The sequence below is a fragment of the Monodon monoceros genome, unplaced genomic scaffold (genome assembly GCF_005190385.1).
Source record: "Monodon monoceros isolate NGI ecotype Baffin Bay Population unplaced genomic scaffold, NGI_Narwhal_1 Super_Scaffold_16, whole genome shotgun sequence".
In the NCBI taxonomy this organism is placed as follows: domain Eukaryota; kingdom Metazoa; phylum Chordata; class Mammalia; order Artiodactyla; family Monodontidae; genus Monodon; species Monodon monoceros.
The window spans coordinates 64938470-64959729 of record NW_021703772.1 but is presented as its reverse complement, the minus strand read 5'-3'; the positions used below and the strand labels follow the sequence as shown (position 1 = coordinate 64959729).

The following is a 21260-nucleotide window of genomic DNA, read 5'->3' as shown; positions in this document are numbered from 1 at the left end:
TCAGAAATAAATGAAAAAGAAATGAAGGAAACGATAGCAAAGATCAATAAAACTAAAAGCTGGTTCTTTGAGAAGATAAACAAAATTGATAAACCATTAGCCAGACTCATCAAGAAAAAAAGGGAGAAGACTCAAATCAATAGAATTAGAAATGAAAAAGGAGAAGTAACAACTGACACTGCAGAAATACAAAGGATCATGATAGATTACTACAAGCAACTCTATGGCAATAAAATGGACAACCCGAAAGAAATGGACAAATTCTCAGAAATGCACAACCTTCCATGACTGTACTAGGAAGAAATAGAAAATATGAACAGCCCAATCACAAACACTGATATTGAAACTGTGGTTAAAAATCTTGCAACAAACAAAAGCCCAGGACCAGATGGCTTCACAGGACAACTCTATCAAACATTTAGAGAAGAGCTAACACCTATCCTTCTCAAACTCTTCCAAAATATAGCAGAGAGAGGAACACACCCAAACTCATTCTACGAGGCCAAAATCACCCTGATACCAAAACCAGACAAAGATGTCACCAAGAAAGAAAACTACAGGCCAACATCACTAATGAACATAGATGCAAAAATCCTCAACAAGTACTTGCAAACAGAATCCAACAGCACATTAAAAGGATCATACACCATGATCAAGTGGGGTTTATCCCAGGAATGCAAGGATTGTTCAATATATGCAAATCAATCAATGTGATACACCGTATTAACAAATTGAAAGAGAAAAACCATATGATCATCTCAATAGATGCAGAGAACTCTTTTGACAAAATTCAACACCCATTTATGATAAAAACCCTGCAGAAAGTAGGCATAGAGGGAACTTTCCTCAACATAATAAAGGCCATATATGACAAACCCACAGCCAACATCGTCCTCAATGGTGAAAAGCTGAAATCATTTCCACTAAGATCAGGAACAAGACAAGGTTGCCCACTCTCACCACTTTTATTCAACATAGTTTTGGAAGTTTTAGCCACAACAATCAGAGAAGAAAAGGAAATAAAAGGAATCCAAATTGGAAAAGAAGAAGTAAAGCTGTCACTGTTTGCAGATGACATGATACTATGCATAGAGAATCCTAAAGATGCTACCAGAAAACTATTAGAGCTAATCAATTCATTTGGTAACGTAGCAGGAAACAAAATTAATGCACAGAAATCTCTTGCATTCCGATACACTAATGATGAAAAATCTGAGAGTGAAATCAAGAAAATACTCCCATTTACCATTGCAACAAAAAGAATAAAATACCTAGGAATAAACCTACCTAGGGAGACAAAAGACCTGTATGCAGAAAATTATAAGACACTGATGAAAGAAATTAAAGATGATACAAATAGATGGGGAGATATACCATGTTCTTGGATTGAAATAATCAACATTGTAATAATGACTATACTACCCAAGGGAATCTACAGATTCAATGTAATCGCTATCAAACTACCAATGGCATTTTTCACAGAACTAAAACAAAAAATTTCACAATTTGTATGGAAATACAAAAAACCCTGAATAGCCAAAGCAATCTTGAGAAAGAAAAATGGAGCTGGAGGAATAAGGCTCCCTGACTTCAGGCTGTGCTACAAAGCTACAGTAATCGAGACAGTATGGTACTGGCACAAAAACAGAAATATAGATCAATGGAACAGGATAGAAAGCCCAGAGATAAACCCACGCACACATCGTCACCTTATCTTTGGTAAAGGAGGCAAGGATATACAATGGAGAAAAGACAGCCTCTTCAATAAGTGGTTCTGGGAAAACTGTACAGGTACATATAAAAGAATGAATTTAGAACACTCCCTAAAACCATACACAAAAATAAACTCAATATGGATTAAAGACCTAAATATAAAGCCAAACACTTTCAAACTCTTAGAGGAAAATATAAGGAGAACACTCTATGACATAAATCACAGCAAGATCCTTTTTGACCCACCTCCTAGAGAAATGGAAACAAAACCAAAAATAAACAAATGGGACCTAATGAAACTAAAAAGCTTTTGCACAGCAAAGAACACCATAAACAAGACGAAAAGACAACCCTCAGAATGGGAGAAAATATTTGCAAATGAAGCAACTGACAAAGGATTAATCTCCAAAATTTTCAAGCAGCTCATTCAGTTCAATATCAAAAAAAACCAAGCAACCCAATCCAGAAATGGGCAGAAGACCTAAAGAGACATTTCTCCAAAGAAAATATACAGATTGCCAGCAAACACATGAAAGATGCTCAACATCACTAATCATTAGAGAAATGCAAATCAAAAGTACAATGAGATATCATCTCACACCGGTCAGAATGGCCATCATCAAAAAATCTACAAACAATAAATGCTGGAGAGGATGTGGAGAAAAGGGAACCCTTGTGTACTGTTGGTGGGCATGTAAACTGATACAGCCACTGTGGAGAACAGTATGGAGGTTCTTTAAAAAACTAAAAATAGAACTACCATACAACCCAGCAATCCCACTCCTGGGCATATACCCTGAGAAAACCATAATTCAAAAAGAGTTATGTACCACATTGTTCATTGCTTCTATTTACAATAGCCAGGACATGGAAGCAACCTAAGTGTCCATCAACAGATGAATGGATAAACAAGATGTGGCACATATATACAATGGAATATTACTCAGCCCTAAAAAGAAACAAAATTGAGTTTTTTGTAGTGACTTGGATGGACCTAGAGTCTTTCATACAGAGTGAAGGAAGTCAGAAAGAGAAAAACAAATACCGTATGCTAACACATATATATGGAATCTTTAAAATATATATATATATATGGTCATGAAGCGCCTAGGTGCAAGATGGGAATAAAGACAGATGTACTAGAGAATGGACTTGAGGACATGGGGAGGGGGAAGGGTAAGCTGGGACGAAGTGAGAGAGTGGCATGGACATATATACACTACCAGATGTAAAATAGATAGCTAGTGGGAAGCAGCCGCACAGCACAGGGAGATCAGCTTGGTGTTTTGTGACCACCTGGAGGTGTGGGATAGGGAGGGTGGGAGGGAGTGAGACGCAAGAGGGAAGAGATATGGCGATATATGTATATGTATAACCGATTCACTTTGTTATAAAGCAGAAACTAACACACCATTGTAAAGCAATTATACTCCAATAAAGATGTTAATAAATAAATTAATTAATTAATTAAAATAGCTACCGTTCCAATCTGCTACCACCTGTCATTTTCATCATTGCCATTAAAGGGAATGTTGAGCAGAAGTGTCTACTTTATTGAGGCATTCAAAGGGCGCAAGAGGCTAACCGTAGTAATCTCTGCTGTTATTGCAAATACCCAGATCAATCTGCGTTACGAAATAAAGTCCTCTTATTCAGTGGCAACTGTGTCTTCTAACTCCACGTTAACCTAGTGTTGTATTTGGCAGGATAGAGTCACATTTTCAGTTGGCATCATTTTACTATTCAAGCTTTGTGCAGAATTTTTCCCTGACGTGAGTTATAGTAAGTGTTTACTTTCTGCCAAAGAAATACAATCTCATTGTCTAAGAATTTACTCAGTGAGCAGACCATAGGGCAGAGGAAACATCAGCCCTGCACAATGTTTTTCATGCTTAAAATGTAGCGCAGAAGTATACAAATAAATAAAATAGCAGCTGTCCATTGACCCAGCAGGCTCAATGCACCAGTCATAATATAGTCAGCAATAGCTCGAAACCCTGAGAACATGATTTATTTTAAGTAGTCTACTCTCAGTTGTTCCTGGTAATGGGAGAAAAAGATGGGCATGGCTCATTAAGTTGAGAATATGATTTTAAAAGACTCATGTGTACTATTAGTTTGAAATGTTTTCTTCCTCATGTTATTTTCTGGAGTTGTTTTCAAATAGGAAAACTAATATTTTAGTCCTTGTGTTGCTCTTCACTAGTATAGACTTTAAATCTAGGGATTACAATTAATTATTAAAGAAATGACCAGAGTAGAAACAACAGGGGAAAAAAGGCAGCTGAGGAGTAAGATAAGAACTACTTTAGGTTTATCAGTCCAATTTCCAATGTAAGTAACAATATTGGCTTCCTATTGCTGCTATAACAAATTACCTCAAATTAAATGGCTTAAACAATACAAATTTATCATCTTACAACTCTAGAGGTCAGAAATCCTGCCTGATTCTCATTGGGATAAGATCAAAGTATTGGCAGGGCTGCATTCCTTACTGGAAGCCTCTTTTCTCCAGAAAACAACCCCGTCTTCCCTGATGGCCCTCAGGCGCTCCACTGGTCTCTGATGCCATAGTCTTTGCTTGGTTGTTTTTCAGTCCATACTTTTGGCTAAAATAATGCTCAAGGGAAGCAATAGTCATAATTCTCTAAGAGAAGTTCAGGAGGGCTAACTAAAGCCCTTCTATCCCTGGCCACCCTGTTCTGCTCCTTAACTTGTTTCACACATACCAAGTTGGTGCACAATGCACTAGACAAACATCTTCCGTAACATCTCAGTTATGGAACAGTAAAGGGCCCTGTGCTCTTGGATTTCCGCCTCATTTATTTCACACTCATTCATAGGCTTTTTCCTAGGTGGAGGAAACGTGCATCTACTACTCCATTTTCCTCTATTTCCTTTCTTCTTTTCCCCACTGACTCTAAGAGCTGTAACTTAAATAGCTGTCTTTTTTCAAGCAGCATCCTCTTGACTTAAGCTTAATAACAAGAAGAGCCTCTTGAATTAAATTGCAAGTAATAGCAACCAACTCAAAAAACCTAAGAAAATTGGGTGCTCAGAGAAGGGTTAAACCATCAGCTAATCGTCCAGGAAATTATGCAATTGAACATCATGAACTACTGTAAATAGGTCATTGAATTCTGCCAGATCTCCTTCTCTCTCATTTCCTCTCCCTCCCTATCCAGATATTTTTCCTTCCCAATAATGTCAGTTCAGTTTTTTATCAGTAGGAACCATCTTCCACCACATGCTGGGGAATATGGCATCTATCCTGTTCATCATGCTGGGAAACACAACCTCCTTCACTCAGCACCTCAGTTTTACATTTTACAATATTTTCCATCATAGAAAGACTGATTCACAGTTCCACTTTAAAAATCTAGAAAATATTTACTGGTTTGACATTGATTGAACGTTCAGTGCAGCACTAATCAGATGTGGCTAGGGGGAGGGTCAGATAAGAGCATGACTACCAATTCCTCTTTCCCAGAGGCCATTCCCAGAGAAGAGGCCATTCCCAGAGAAGAGGAAATCACTGTGAGAAAAGTTAACCCAAGATCACTGCCATCATTTAAGAATCTGGGTGTCCTTGGTTCCATTTCCTTCACAGAAATAAAATGACCTTCTGAAATTTTTGCTCTCCCAAATGTTTAACTTACATATTCTGTTTACACAAGAAATGGAAACAACTGGTGGAGTAGCATGCTCGTGAACGTTCCTCACCTCTCATCTTCCAGCCCAATATGAGTACAGGTCAGCAGGGCTATTCATGAATGAGAACAATTCTGGATGATCAGCATAAAGCCGAGGGTCCGCAGGGCGAATCACCCTTGGGAGACTTTATTATCTTGACACAAGTTCCTTACAATTGTGGAATTAGACTAGTGGAAGTTCCCTAGAATTTCCAAGATTCAATATAAATAGATAGTGGAGAAACTTGCTCTAGTTCTCAAATACTAGAGATCAGCATAAAGCCTTTGTAAATACTCTGTATCAGAGTGATCCCCCAACCAGCAGCTACAGCATCACACATGAACTTGTTAGAAATACAAATTGGGCGACCCTAACCACCTACTAAGTCAGAAACTCGGGCTAGGGTTAGCAATCTGCATCTTAAAAAACCCTCCAGGTGATTCTGGTGCATGCTAAAATTTAAGAACCACTGCTCTATAATAAGCTATAGTTAGGCCAGATAAGGCATGTTTTCACTTGAACATATCTCCTTATTAAGTGAGGGCTATGGTCCTTAGAAATATAGCAAATTGGGGACCCTTCCCTATTTGTCTGCTGTCCTCAAAAACCCTGCTTCCAGTTACACTGATAAGAATTCTGAAAAGCAAAGATCATCTCAGGAGTTTAAATTTGACTTTCCAGGGTACCTCTGAAAGGCTCTAGTCAATGGTCTTAATTAGCCTGTACTTGCTTCTCTTTTTAGATTGACAGATATCCATTATTGGAGATTGTGGTATTACTGGAGTATTATTGTGAGTGAGTCTTTATAGTATTATTAGATTATGGTGATTATAAAATTATGAAAATATTATTAAAAAGTGTTTCTGACTACTTATTTCTTGAAACAGTGCTCTTTTTGTTTTTTCTTTTCTTGTTTTACTCTATATTTGATATTTTAAAATAAAAATTCACCAGCATATCTCTTCCTTAATTTCTTATGTTGTTTTTGCTGATTCCCGGAAAAAAATGGTGGTTTGAACATATTTGGAGATGTACTTCTTTGTTTCTTCTCACCTTCTTACTTTGGGTTTCTTACATCAGATGACTTCCTGAGTCAAGTCATTTAAAACATCTTTTGAATTCATTCTTTTCACATGAAAAAATGATTCTCAGGCTGACAAGGGACCATCATAAAAATAGAGAGAGAAGTGTGGTCCTCACCCAAGACCAAATTAAATTAGAATAATTAGTGGTTGAGATACAGAGAATTATTATAATTTAACAATGTCCAAATAATGACTGCATATAGCTAAGGTTGAGACCCACTGATAATGGATTTTCCCTCATATCCAAGTTCCTCAGAACATAGCTTCAGAGGTATTATACTAGATTCTAGTTTTTTGTGTGTTGCTGATGGAAATTTTTCAGATTTGAATGGGACATCAGCAACATGGGTTATAGATAGATTATGTTTAACATAAGGCACCTCCATTTATTTTTAACTTGATGCATAATGGCACCTGTTAGTTTCCTATAGAGCATATTTCAGAAGTAAGGGCAATCTGACCATAACATGGAACACACCACTTCCCACCAGTCTTGACTCTGCTGATTAGCTGGCCAGATTCCCTTCCTGAAATGAGGTATTGATCACGAAAGAAGTCTTTTTTTAATTGTCATTGCTGATATTGTTATATCTGCTACTGAGAATGGAAGTCAGTTGTAGACAGCTTGGATTTCTATTTATAGCAACATATTTCAATAAGTTCATGGAAGACACAATAGGTGCACAATAAATTGTTGAATGAGTAGTTTAACGATTGATATATGTGAATATGGAAATTGTTTTGAGGTAAAGAAATTAAATTGCATGAAGGTAATTTATGTGTATTGTTCCGTTGTTTGGATAGATCCATTTGAATTAGAACCATGGAAAATAGTATCTGAATACACTTTTCACTTACATTAATATAGCTTACCAATGATATTAGTAATTCATTTTAATTTCTAATTTCCAGGCTTCATATCTCTAAAATGATGATCTCTTAAAATTGCAATAGAAGCCCTTCTACTTTTCTTGTACTACTGCTGCTCTTTTTTCTTCTATTCCAGATTTTATAGGCAGAGTTGTATTATCTCAGGACCTTCCTGTTGGAAAAAGATATGTCAAAATGAGTTGTCTGTGTTATGTACACATTTTGAGGATAGTTAGTTGTGTTAGTTTGTATTGGTTATGTAAGCTTTTAGACCTCAAATTTCTTAGCTGTTGAGTAGAAAAAGTGGACAAGATGACCACTAATTTCAGAAGGTAGGAAGGATTTGGGCAGTAGGGCACAGCCAGGATGAAAATATAATGCAATGTTTCTTCACCAGGAAGGGAGAAACAAATCATAGTGTCATGTTATAAACTCAGTGAGGATAACTAAAAGTTAAGAAACTAGCAAAATATTGAAAAAGAAGATTTTTGAAAAAAGAGAAATAGGACTGGTGAAGGTCAAATAAGATTAAATACTAATGTGAAGACTAAGCAAAGGACCTGGTACTTGTAATTGTAATGCAGTGATATCTGGAGACTGACATGAATGGACAAAGTTTTGCCCTTGGTGTGCCTCTTACTTTGAAGTGGTTCATTCACATACAGTAGAGTGTACAGATTTCAAGTGTACATCTTGGTTGATTTTTACATGGGTGTATTTCCATTCACCCATTTAAGCATTACTCAGACCAAGATTTCAACTCAAAAGCTTCCCTCATGCTCCTTAGTAGTCAATGACACTCTCCCCAGAGTTAACAACTATTATGACTTCTATCATAATAGATTAGTTGTCTGTGTTCTTAAACTTCATATGAATGGAATCACGCAGTTTGTGTTCTTTTGTGTTTCGCCTTTTCCCCTCAACATAATTTTTCTGAGCTTTGTCCATGTCATTGTGTGTAAAAGTGGTGTGTATGTTTTTCTTGCCAAGTTGTATTCTGTTTTATAAGTATTCTGCAAGTTGTTTATCCATTCTCCTATTGGTGTACATTTGAGCTGTTTTCATTCTGTGACTATTTTATTAAGTTTTTGAATTAAACTGCTAGGAATATTTTTATACATGAATTTTCATAGACATATGTACATTGATCTTGGATAGGAGTAGAAATGTTGGCACATTTGCTTGCTTATGTTTAGCTTTAATGGGTTCAGCCAAAGAGTTCTTCAAAGTGATTGAACTAATTTACATTTCCACTATCAATGTATGAGAGTTCTAATTACTTAATATCCTTGCCATTATTTATGTCTTCCAGAATTTTTAATGTTAGCCATTCAAGTGGATGTGTACTGCTCTAATTATGCTTTTATTTGCAGTCCCCTGATGCCTAATGATGTTGACTAACTTGTCAATGTTGATTAGCCATACGGAGACCTAATTTTGTGTAATGTCAGTTCAAGCCTGCTGCCCATCATTTTAAGTTGTTTTTTGTCTTTCTTTATTTGTAGCATTTTTATATATATACTAGGTATAAGTCATTTGTCAGTTTTCCATCTCCCATCTCCCTGTTTGTGCCTTGCATATTTGCATTCCTAATAATGTCTTTTGCTTATCAGAATTGCTTTATTTTAATGAAGTCTAATCTATAAATTCTTACTTTAGTGTTCTGTTCCAGAAATATTTACCTACCCCAATATTATAATGTTCCAATGTTTTCTTCTAGAGGCTTTATTACTTTCAGATACATGGTTCAAGTTGAATTAATTTTTGTGTATGGTATAAGGTGGAGGTCAAGACTTTTCTTTTTTCCATGTGGGCATCTATTTGCTCCAGCACCATTGTTGAAATGACCACTCCCACCCCTTGACATATACTGAAGTGTTGTGGCACATTTGATAAAAATCAAGTTATCCTCCACATATGGATCTATTTCTGGACTCACTGTTTCATTCCTTTGGCCTATTTGTCTATCCACACACTAATACCACACTGTCTTCATGATTGTATCTTTACAATAAATATTAGAATCTAGTGAACTTCCTCAATTTAGTTCTTCCTCTTCAAGATTGTCTTGGCTATACTAATCCCTTTATGTTTGCATTTAAGTTTATAGAATCAGTCTTTTAACTTACAGACACATGCACACATACACACACCCCACTTCTGGAATTTTAATTGAGATACATTAAAACTATATGTCAATTTAGGGGGAATTTACACCTATAAATGTTGAATCTTCCAATTCTGTAACATAAAATATCTCTAGCTATGTCGGTCTTTTAAAATTTTTCTCAGTAATATTTTGTATTTTTCAGTGTAGGTATCTAACATATCATTAGTTAGATTTATTCCTATGTGTTTGATATTTCTCAAGCTATTTGTGAATAGTACTTTTAAATTTCATTATCATGTTATTAATTATTCCATTATTGTTTTAAAGATACAAGTCCCTTTATATTTTTGTGGTTTTTTTTTTTGCTTTGTTTTTACTATTTTTCATGTTGCAAACATAATACATGTTTATTATAGAATTTTGAAAATCACAGAAGTATAGAGACAGATCTTAAGGTGGCCCCAATAATCTCTGTCTTCTGTTGTTCAAGCCCTTGAGTGAGGGTAGGACCTGTGATTTGCTTGTAATCAATAGAATGTGGCAAAAGTCAAAGATGTCACTCCCATGATTATGTTACATTGTGTAAGACTTTGTTCTGCTAGAGTCTCTCTCTGTTGTTTGCTTTGAAGAAGAAAGCCGCCATGGCTTTCTTTCAAGTGGAGAAGCCCATGTAGCATGGAATTGCAGGCAGTCTCAAAGAGAATGGTGGCCTCCAGCAAAAAACTAAAACCCTCAGTTCTTCAGCTCCAAAAGAATGAATTTTGCCAACAAACTAAAGGATTTTGGAAGTAGATCTTTTCCCCAGTTGAGCCTCTGATGAGAATGCAGTCCTGGCTGACACCCTAACTGCAGCCAGCTGAGACCTTGAAGCAGGAACCCAGTTAATCCCTGCCCAGACTTCTGGCCTACAGAAACTGAGAGATAATAAATGTGAGCTGCTTTAAGCTGAAAATTTTATGATAATTTGTTACCTAGCACTACAAAATGAACACAAAGAACATACAAATAAAGTATAAACATTGGTCCCTTATAACATAGCTTTGTTACCTATGGCTACAGCTTCTTCCACTTTCCTCTTAAAAATGCATGAATTGTGTATGAATACTTCAAAAGTCAGCGTTTGTCAAATATGAGATAATAAATAAGCATCTCCTTGAGTGACAATGTGTCTTTAGAGACATTTTCCCTAAATTATGAAATGTTATCTTAAGACACTTGCAGAGGAGTTCCATTATAATTGAGGGCATGAATGACCCCGAAACTATGATTGTGTTAATGAAGTCTTTTGAATTCATTACAAAATGTTAAGAAATGTCTAATAGGTGGTAATAACAACTATTCTAGTTAGTAAATGAGTCTGTTATGTGGGAAATGGTGATTACATAATGTTATAAAATGCAATATCTAAAACCACATGTAAAATATATTTTCAACTATGCAAAATAATAGGTCATCAGATAAATAGCAGATAGAATTACAGATAGCTAGAAAGAGTGAAGGACTGGAAAGAATAGCATGAACAGGCTAACCATATTCATGTATGAGTCTTTGAATGTTAGAATTTTTAGTGATTTTTATATTACTCTTTATGCTTATCTATCTTTTAAAAATTTTCTACATGTTTTTCTTATATTCCCAAATATAAATTATTTGAAAAAGAAATGATCAATAGAACCCGTATTCTATAAAAAGAAGAAATAAAAACATACTAGTTTAAGTTATTCCAGGACAATTATATATCTTACTCTGAGTAGAGAATCTTGCCACATATTTTCACCTTAGATACCAATCTTTACTAGAAGATACTACTAATTACATGGCACTAGTCTGGTGATAAAGATATAATAAAGGAGCAGCAATAAAACATCTTCCTCTGACTCTTTCTGTCTTCTCTGTGAAAATTCTAACCCTTCAAGTTCCTCCCAGTTAATACAGAAATTCTCCAGAAAAATATATTCTCTTCAATAGTCAGTAGGTCCTCAGCTTGCTGTATCTGTGCTGCTATAAAACTATCACAAGCACCCATGCCCTAGCAAAGCTTCCAAAGCTGCCAGAAGGCTCCATAGCCATGCAGAGTCAAATCCCTTTTCATATTACTTCTCTTTGACAAGAAACTCCCCTGACTCAGTCAGGCTTTAAAAAACCCCTAATCCTCTTGGGCATTTTTCAGTCCTAGGACAAACATAGCTTTAGAGGTCATGCAAAGACCCCTGAAACAATATTGTCTTTAATTTCTGTAGCCCTTAAAAATATATAGCATGCTTTTACAGATACTGTCTCACTTCATATTTATGAAAAACTTCAAAAGTCACATAAATGCATTGCCTAATAATATCATTCTTTCCATCTCATATATAAGGAAAAGGTCCTTTGCAACTATAGTCAGTCCAAGGACACACAGCTAGTAAGTGATAGAGCCAGAACTCAAATAAGCTGCCAAGTTCCATATTGTTCATTATGCTCTTTCCATAAAAATATTGTACAATCTCTCCACAAGCATCAAATTCTATGTATTATTTAAAGAGCATTGTGATTATGCATATTTTATAAACTGGTACTGACAAATAGTTCCTAAGAGGAGACAGGAAATGTTAAAATCATTACTTTCAAAATATGATCTTTTCATTGAAAAATTCTGTATTTCACTTGTATTAGAAAAGATATTCAGTATCAGGTATTTTTAAAATGCAAAATAAATGCCTTAAAGAGGGACTGTTTTGAATATTAAGCTCTACAGCATCAACCAAATTGCTGACATAAGTCTTAAAAATAGTTAACATCAAAATATTACCAATTAAATTGAAATTCTCAAATGGCATCTCTTGTGCTAGTAATGAAAACATCAAAATATACATGAATCACCAGGAATAATATCTAACGAAGATGAATAAAATTAAAACATAGTTTCATTAAATTTGAATTCAGTACCATTATATACAAATAAATGGCTATCAGATGGAATAATTAAATGTTTTTAATTGAGATATTTCTACAGGAAACATTGTTTCCTTTGTTATTTAGAATAAAAACATTTTCTCTTCAGGTTCACACGAGAAAAATATCAAAAACATACCAACTGCAGATCTTCACCATAAGACTGATAACATAATTTAGATATGTTTGTATCACTTTTCTCTTAATTTATTTTTTAAAAAGTAAAAGAAAGATTATTCATATGATACATAATTCATTTTTAATTTTAAAATAGTAACTCAATACGTAAAAATTTAAAAGCTAGCCGAACCATTCAAAGGTGAAGCAATTTTTGGAGACTGTCATGAAGTGACTCTACTCTCCCTTTACTCTGTCCTTGCCTGATCAGAGGATTCTTTTGGTCTCCACTTTAAAGCTATTTGGAAATACTACTGCCTTCATAGGATCAGACAAAGTACTGATTCTTTGTAATAGTGGACCTGTGGAGGTTTTGGTCATTATGTAACTATTTGTCGTGATGTACACTTGACCTTTTTTTTTTCACTGATGAATCATTTATTCGAACAAGACAAAAACGTCTCCACATTGTTTCCTTTTATACAGAAAGTGGAACATTTCAAATATATTAGCTTTTCAACAGAATTTATTTCGGTCTGGTCCCAGGAACTGCCTTTCATTTTAGGATTCACATTTTAGTAACACATACGCACCCATTACAGCCAAAAGAGCATACCTGAATTTTGGGAGTTGTTCATTATAATGGTGAGCATACCAACATATGGTAAAAACCCTCTGGCTCTCCCCACCACATCCTTCTTTTCCAGCCAGTTCTGGCCTTCTTTGTACAAGCCTCTGTTGTCAACTTCATTATTACCTCCTTTAGTCAGAAATTTGATGTCTCCATTATCATTTTTATGAACTTTGATTACTCTTTGAACTGTTGGAATGTCTTGTCCTTCTACTTTAAAAACAACGATTTCACCAGCTCTAACCGGGTCTTCCCGGAAATTTGTCAGGAACAGAAGGTTGCCCCTGTGGAAGGCTGGCTCCATGCCGCCACTCAGCACCACCATGATGGGACTCTCGCTGCCAGTGAGGACGATCAGGCCTTTCCAGATCATGAGCAATCATGACACAGTCATGGCAAAGTTTAAGACCTGGTAATAGAGCTAGTGCTTGTTCATCTTCCTCGGGTCCCCTAAGATGTCCAAGCTGGATGCGGGGAGATGTGACCCCGCAGCACCCATGTGCACCATGCCGGGGTCTCTGGGGGCCGAGGCGGCCTGCGGGCTCCGGGTGTTACAGACAGCTCACTTGACTTCTTATAGCAAACAGCACCCTTCTATTTCAGTTCACGTGAGGGTGGATACCTTTTGAAGGTATGAGCATGGTTGTCCCATATCACAGTGACCGGCTAGTGGTAGGCATATGACTGGGCCTCATTAGGCCAATCAGAATGGTGAATGTCCTGTATTTGTGTGTTTGCAACCTAAATTAGGATTTGTAAAGTCTTTAATTTGAGTCTCTTCTTTTTCACCTATTCTCCAGCTGCTATTCCAAGAGATAAGCTGGGTCATTGATGTGATCTTTAGCCTGGACTTTTCTATCAAGATGATTTTCCTCCAGAGTACAGACTCTTGTTCCATAGTGGGTTTGATTTCATGTCCAGTTCAATTATTTCTAGTTCAGAAATACTCCTCAGCAGGAATCCACACACCCAAAATGTCCTGATGCATATAATTGGGTAAAATGGCAAATAATGAGAAGTGAAATATGTATGATGGCAGCCTTTTCTCTTTGACCCTCTGAATTTTTTTCCAACCAAAAAATGAATAATTGGTACAATTAAAGTTGGCATGAAACTTACTGATTTATTTAAACCACATTTTAATCCTTAATTTTTCTTTACTGGTATCTTCCAGTTTATTGGTTTTGATATGTTTTTATTTTCTCTTTTAGTTCAAATTAATGTGTACTACTAATGATTATTTTATTTAAAGTATATGTGTGTTTTAAAACTGTCATTACTTCATTCATATTTCCTTTAAAAAATAAAGACCAATTATGATTTTTTGTATATTTGCTCAGATCTCCAAAACAAATAATTTTACCTCCTATTTATAAGTTACATGGGAGAAGTCAATATGAGGTCATTTGGGAATGTTAAAAAAGACTATTTCATGCCTGGGCCACTGATAAGAGCTGCCAGCACCATAGCCATTGTGAAATCTGGGATAATCGCTACATTGCATTCCTTCTCAGAAACAGATAGCTTCCAGGAGAGGTAGTGGGAGTTAATGTCCATGTCATATGAGAAGAGGAACCAAGAGTTGCCTTTAATAATCATAGCTATATTAATTGCCTGTTACAGGAGCCTAATTCAAACTACCTTAAGAAAAACAGTATATTCGTTCATGTAACTCTGATCAAAAACAATAATTAACACATATCATTCAATATATGCTAGGCATAGTTCTAACTTATTACCTTTATATGCTTTAGCTCATTTTATCTTTACAAATATCCCTATGACCTAGGTGTTATTAGTATTATCATCATCATCCCCCTTTTAGTTTTGAAGCATTCAAGCCATAGAGACATTAGGTAATGTGAATGGGACACAAGAGACAAAAAGCAGCAGAGCTGGGATTTGATCACATGCAGCTTGGCTGCAGAGATCATGTACTGACTCCCCAATCTAGAGTGACTCAAATGCTCCTGGGGTCTGAGGTAGCTCCCGGAAATGGAAATGCTGTGGGAACTGCAATCACAGACGTGACAGCAAGACTCTCTTGGTTCATCCCTGTCAACTCTGCCCCTCTTTGCTTCTCTTGGTATGTTGACCATATTCTCTCCTGCTTGCCCTGGCCTTTCAATTTAGCAAGGACCCCATCCTCTAACAGGTGCAATTACTGACCCCAAGGGGTAAAAGATTGTCTGGTCCTGGGTCCCCTGCCCACTTCTGTGACTTGGAATAAGTTGCTTGAGGCAGGAGTAGTGGAAAGCCTGCTGGAGAGACAAAAACAATCAGCTCCACGTTCCCCTGCAGTTCCTACCTGCCAAAGGTATGAGGTTTTAACTCTGTTTTTACTCAGTGAAGGTTGCCATTCCTAAGAGAGCATAAAAATAGGACTGTAAGTCTTACATGGATTTCAAAATCCATAATAAGATGTTTTAAGAATTAGTTATTCCAGGAATGTGGTTTAGGATCTATTAGCTCTTTAAGGCCCATGAAAAGTGCTGAGATTTAAAAAAAAAAAAAATTAGGTTAAAAAAACCCCAAAATAATCAAAATGTGTACATATCTAATTAAATGTTTATGAAAGTAACATTGGAAAGACAACTGTGACCCAGCTCCACTCATATACAGATAAATTTTAATAGGTTTAGTATAAAAAGGACAAAGTTCCCCAGAAGCTTGAGAATCTTGAGCCTCTGGAGGACTTAAGAAGGCCCTGTTCCACTAATGTAACTCTTGGAGGACCAGAGTACCCAGAGGGATCAGACAAAAATTAAACATTGTCACCATCCAGTGAATTTAATTTGCCATCCTTGGTCCATGTCACCTCAAAACAAATGGAACTATTTAAGCTTTGGTTATCTTTTCTAAGTTTTTGCCAAAACTCTCACAGGTGAGAATTCTACTCTCATCCTGTGTTTGCTCACAGAGTATAAAAATGACGATTATGATTTCTAGAGCTGTTAAATATATTTAGGGTTTTTAAGTAAGAGATCTTGATCTAAATACAAAGTATCCTGATTATTGTGGTTAAACTTAGAATGATAGTGTGCACTGTTTAAGTAAAACCTAATATTGAAAATGATGAATTGTTCTTTAGTTGTTAGATGTAAGTTATGTTATAAAAGTGCTCTGCCCTTGGGCCACTAACCAAGCAAACCATCTCTTTGCTTGTCCCTTTTCATACTTCACCTACACAAGGAGAATCTCCTTTTTCTTTTATTGTGATGCTTTATTGTATTACTCTGACTGTTGCAGAGTTTTTACATGTAACCTGGATAGTTCCTGTTTAACATAGATTTCTACTTCTCAGTGGAGTTATGAATACAGCCAGATATGCAGCAGTGAAGTGACATGGTATATGTGGCCCATCTTCATAGAACAGAACTTTGCCCAACAATTTGGGGAGATTTTTATAAATACACAAACTCATAAATATTTATGGAGATAGATCTATTGACAGGTAAAGGCTGATTTTCTAAAAAGAGTAAAACCGTGATTCTTATGCATATAAAAGGAATATGTGCCACATAGTTTGTGCAACTCATTAATTAAAGGGGGAATCAGTAAGATGTTACTGATCAAAGAAGAATTCAAAATACCATCTAATGATGGATTAAAAAGTGCTTAAATTAATTTACAAATAGATGTAAATGTTGTCAATATTCAAGAGACAATAAGCAGATTCCACTGAGTACAACTTGGATCTCTATGGAAAAATATTGTCTTCATTGCTATCACTTAAAATATGTAAGTTTTAACTTACAGAGTTGTGAAATAGTTCAAAAACAATGAAATGCACAGCGTCCCCATAGAATCTGATAACACTGAAGGGTTTGCTGGACAAAGTTTTCATTGGTCCATTGCAAATCTTTCATAATTTTTTTTTGAAAAAATCTACAATAAGTAGATATATAATAAAGAAATGGATATACTTTAAAGTAAAATGTCAAATGCCAACATCATATTAATTTTAACTATAAAATAGGTGACATCTAAAGCATTTCTGACTTTTAGCCATGATTGTCTCATTTTTCACAGTTCCTTTAAAATAGGGGTTCTTAAACCAGGGTACATGGGCAGCATTTATATTTTCAGTAGGAAGAAAACAGTTGCTTTCATCAAAATCTGAAACAGTACTTGATACACAGTGGTTTGAAGCCAATCCTTTAGGGAGCACTTTGGAAGACAATTCTGTAACATGAACTCATTCATTCAAGCACTTCCTAAAATATAGAATACACAGTAGTTACACTTCCTTGGTATAAAGTGTATTCATATGCTTAAAAACAGAATTTGGGGGAGGGACCTCCAAGATGGCAGAGGAGTAAGACGTGGAGATCACCTTCCTCCCCACAAATACACCAAAAATACATCTACATGTGGAACAACTCCTACAGAACACCTACTGAATGCTGGCAGAAGACCTCAGACTTCCTAAAAGGCAAGAAACTCCCCACGTACCTGGTTAGGGCAAAAGAAAAAAAAGAGACAAAAGAATAGGGATGGGACCCGAACCTCGGGGAGGGAGCTGTGAAGGAAGAAAAGTTTCCACACACTAGGAAACCCCTTCACTGGTGAAGACAGGGGTTGGAGGGGGCGAAGTTCCGGAGCCATGGAGGAGAGTGCAGCAACAGGGGTGCAGAGGGCAAAGTGGAGGGATTCTTGCATAGAGGATTGGTGCTGACCAGCACTCACCAGCCTGCGAGGCTTGTCTGCTCACCTGCTGGGGGTGGCTGAGGGCTGAGAGCTGAGGTCAAGGCTTCAGAGTTCAGATCCCAGGGAGAGGACTGGGGTTGGCTGCATGAACACAGCCTGAAGGGGGCTAGTGTGCCACAGTTAACTGGGAGGGAGTCCAGGAAAAAGTCTGGACCTGCAGGAGAGGCAAGAGACCTTTGTTTTGGGGTGTGCAAGGCAAGGGGATTCTTTCCCAGTGTGCCCGCAAAAGGCAGAGCACCGCCTAAGCAAGCTCCAGAGACGAGCGCAAGCCACGGCTATCAGCTCGGACCCCAGAGACGGGCATGAACCTCTAACGTTGTGACTGCTGCCACCAAGAATCCTAGAGAAAGGAGAACACACAAAACCCAAAGTTAATAGAAGGAAAGGAATCATAAGGATGAGAGCAAAACTAAATGAAATAGAAACAAAGAAAACAATAGCAAAGATCAATAAAACTAAAACTGGTTCTTTGAGAACATAAACAAAATTGATAAACCACTAGCCAGACTCATCAAGAAAAAAAGGGAGAAGACTCAAATCAATAGAATTAGAAATGAAAAAGGAGAAGTAACAACTGACACTGCAGAAATACAAAAGATCACGAGAGACTACTACAAGCAACTATATGCCAATAAAATGGACAACCTGGAAGAAATGGACACATTCTTAGAAAAGCACAAACTTCCAAGACTGAACCAGGAAGAAATAGAAAATATAAAAAGACCAATCACAAGCACTGAAATTGAGACTGTGATTAAAAATCTTCCAACAAACAAAAGCCCAGGACCAGATGGCTTCACAGGTGAATTCTACCAAACATTTAGAGAAGAGCTAACAACTATACTTCTCAAACTCTTCCAAAATATAGCAGAGGGAGGAACATTCCCAAACTCATTCTACAAGGCCACCATCACCCTGATACCAAAACCAGACAAAGATGTCACAAAGAAAGAAAACTACAGGCCAATATAACTGATGAACGTAGATGCAAAAATACTCAGCAAAACACTAGCAAACAGAATCCAACAACACATTAAAAGGATCATACCCATGATCAATTGGGGTTTATCCCAGGAATGCAAGGATTCTTTAATATACCAAATCAATCAATGTGATAAAAACATACTAACAAATTGAAGGAGAAAAGGAGAAAAATCATTATGATCACCTCAATAACTGCAGAAAACCTTTTGACAAATTTCAACACCCATTTATGATAAAAACCCTCCAGAAAGTAGGCATAGAGCGAACTTACCTCAACATAATAAAGGCCATATATGACAAACACACGGCCAACATCATTCTCAACGGTGAAAAACTGAAACCATTTCCACTAAGATCAGGAACAAGACAAGGTTGCCCACTCTCACCACTGTTATTCAACATAGTTTTGGAAGTATTAGCCACACCAATCAGAAAATAAAAAGAAATAAAAGGAATCCAAATCAGAAAAGAAGAAGTAAAACTGTCACTGTTTGCAGATGACACAATACTATACATAGAGAATCCTGAAGATGCTACCAGAAAACTACTAGAGCTAATCAATGAATTTGGTAAAGTAGCAGGATACAAAATTAATGCACAGAAATCTCTTGCATTCCTATATGTTAATGAAGAATAATCAGAAAGAGAAATTAAGGACACACTCCCATTTACCATTGCAATGAAAAGCTTAAAGTACCTAGGAATAAACCTACCTAGGGAGACAAAAGACCTTTATGCAGAAACTATAAGACACTGATGAAAGAAATTAAAGATGATACAAACAGATGGAGAGATATACCATGTTCTTGAATTGGAAGAATCAGCATTGTGAAAATGACTATAGTACCCAAAGCAATCTACAGATTCAATGCAATCCCCATCAAACTACCAATGGCATTTTTCACATAACTAGAACAAAGAATTTCACAATTTGTATGGAAACACAAAAGACCCCAAATAGCCAAAGCAATCTTGAGAAAGAAAAATGGAGCTGGAGGAATCAGGCTCCCAGACTTCAGACTATACTACAAAGCTACAGTAATCAAGACACTATGGGCTCGGGCCCTGAACCAATATGGTGGAGTAGAAGGATGTGCTCTCACTCCCTCTTGTGAGAACACCAGAATCACAGCTAGCTGCTGGACAATCATCAAAAGGAGGACACTGGAACTCACCAAAAAAGATACCCCACATCCAAAGACAAAGGAGAAGCCACAATGAGATGGTAGGAGGGGCGCAATCACAATAAAATCAAATCTCATAACTGCTGGGTGGGTGACTCACAGACTGGAGAACACTTATACCATAGAAGTCCACCCACTGGAGTGAAGGTTCTGAGCCCCACATCAGGCTTCCCAATCTGGGGGTCCACCAACGGGAGGAGGAATTCCTAGAGAATCAGACTTTGAAGCCTCATGGGATTAGATTGCAGGACTTCAACAGGACTGGGGGAAACAGTGACTCTACTCTTGGAGGGCACACACAAAGTAGTGTGCGTATCAGGACTCAGGGGAAGGAGCAGTGACCCCAGGGGAGACTGAACCAGACCTACCTACTAGTGTTAGAGGGTCTCCTACAGAGGCGGGGGGTGGCTGTGGCTCACCGTGGAGACAGCTACACTGGCAGCAGAAGTTCTGGGAAGTACGCCTTGCCTTGAGCCTTCCCAGAGTCTGCTATTAGCCCCACCAAAGAGCCAGGTAGGCTCCACTGTTGGGTTGCCTCTGGAAAAACAATGAACAGGGAGGGAACCCAGCCCCACCCATGAGCAGTCAAGTGGATTAAAGTTTTACTGAGATCTGCCCACCAGAGCAACAGTCAGCTCTACCACCACCACTCCCTCCCATCAGGAAACTTGCCCAAGCCACTTAGATAGCCACAACCACCAGAGGGAAGACAGTAGAAGCAAGAACTACAATGCTGCAGCCTGTGGAACAAAAACCACATTCACAGAAAAATAGGCAAGATGAAAAGCCACAGGGTTATGTACCACATGAAGGAAAAAAATAAATTCCCAGAAAAACAACTAAATGAAGTGGAGATGGGCAACCTTCCAGAAAAAAGAATTCAAAATGATAGTGAAGATGATCCAAGACCTCAGAAAAAGAATGGAGGCAAAGATAGAGAAGATGCAAGAAATGTTTAACAAAGCCCTAGAAGAATTAAAGAACAAACAAACAGAGATGAAGAATACAATAACTGAAATGAAAACTACAATAGAAGGAATCAATAGCAGAATAACTGAAACAGAAGAACGGTTAAGTGACCTGGAAAACAAAATGGTGGAATTCACTGCTGCGGAACAGAATAAAGAAAAAAGAATGAAGACAGCCTAAGAGACCTCTGGGACAACATTAAACGCAACAACATGTGCATTATAGGGGTCCTAGAAGGAGAAGAGAGAGAGAAAGGACCA

General features: G+C 37.1%; 1 protein-coding gene and 1 pseudogene across 2 annotated transcripts in view; one reads left to right on the top strand and one right to left on the bottom strand.

Annotated features, from left to right (window-relative positions):
- XIRP2 (xin actin binding repeat containing 2) overlaps nt 1-21260 on the top strand; it is a 289739-nt gene that overhangs the window by 33066 nt on the left and 235413 nt on the right. The gene's annotated exons all lie outside the window — the stretch shown is intronic.
- LOC114896877 lies at nt 13084-13661 on the bottom strand (annotated as a pseudogene).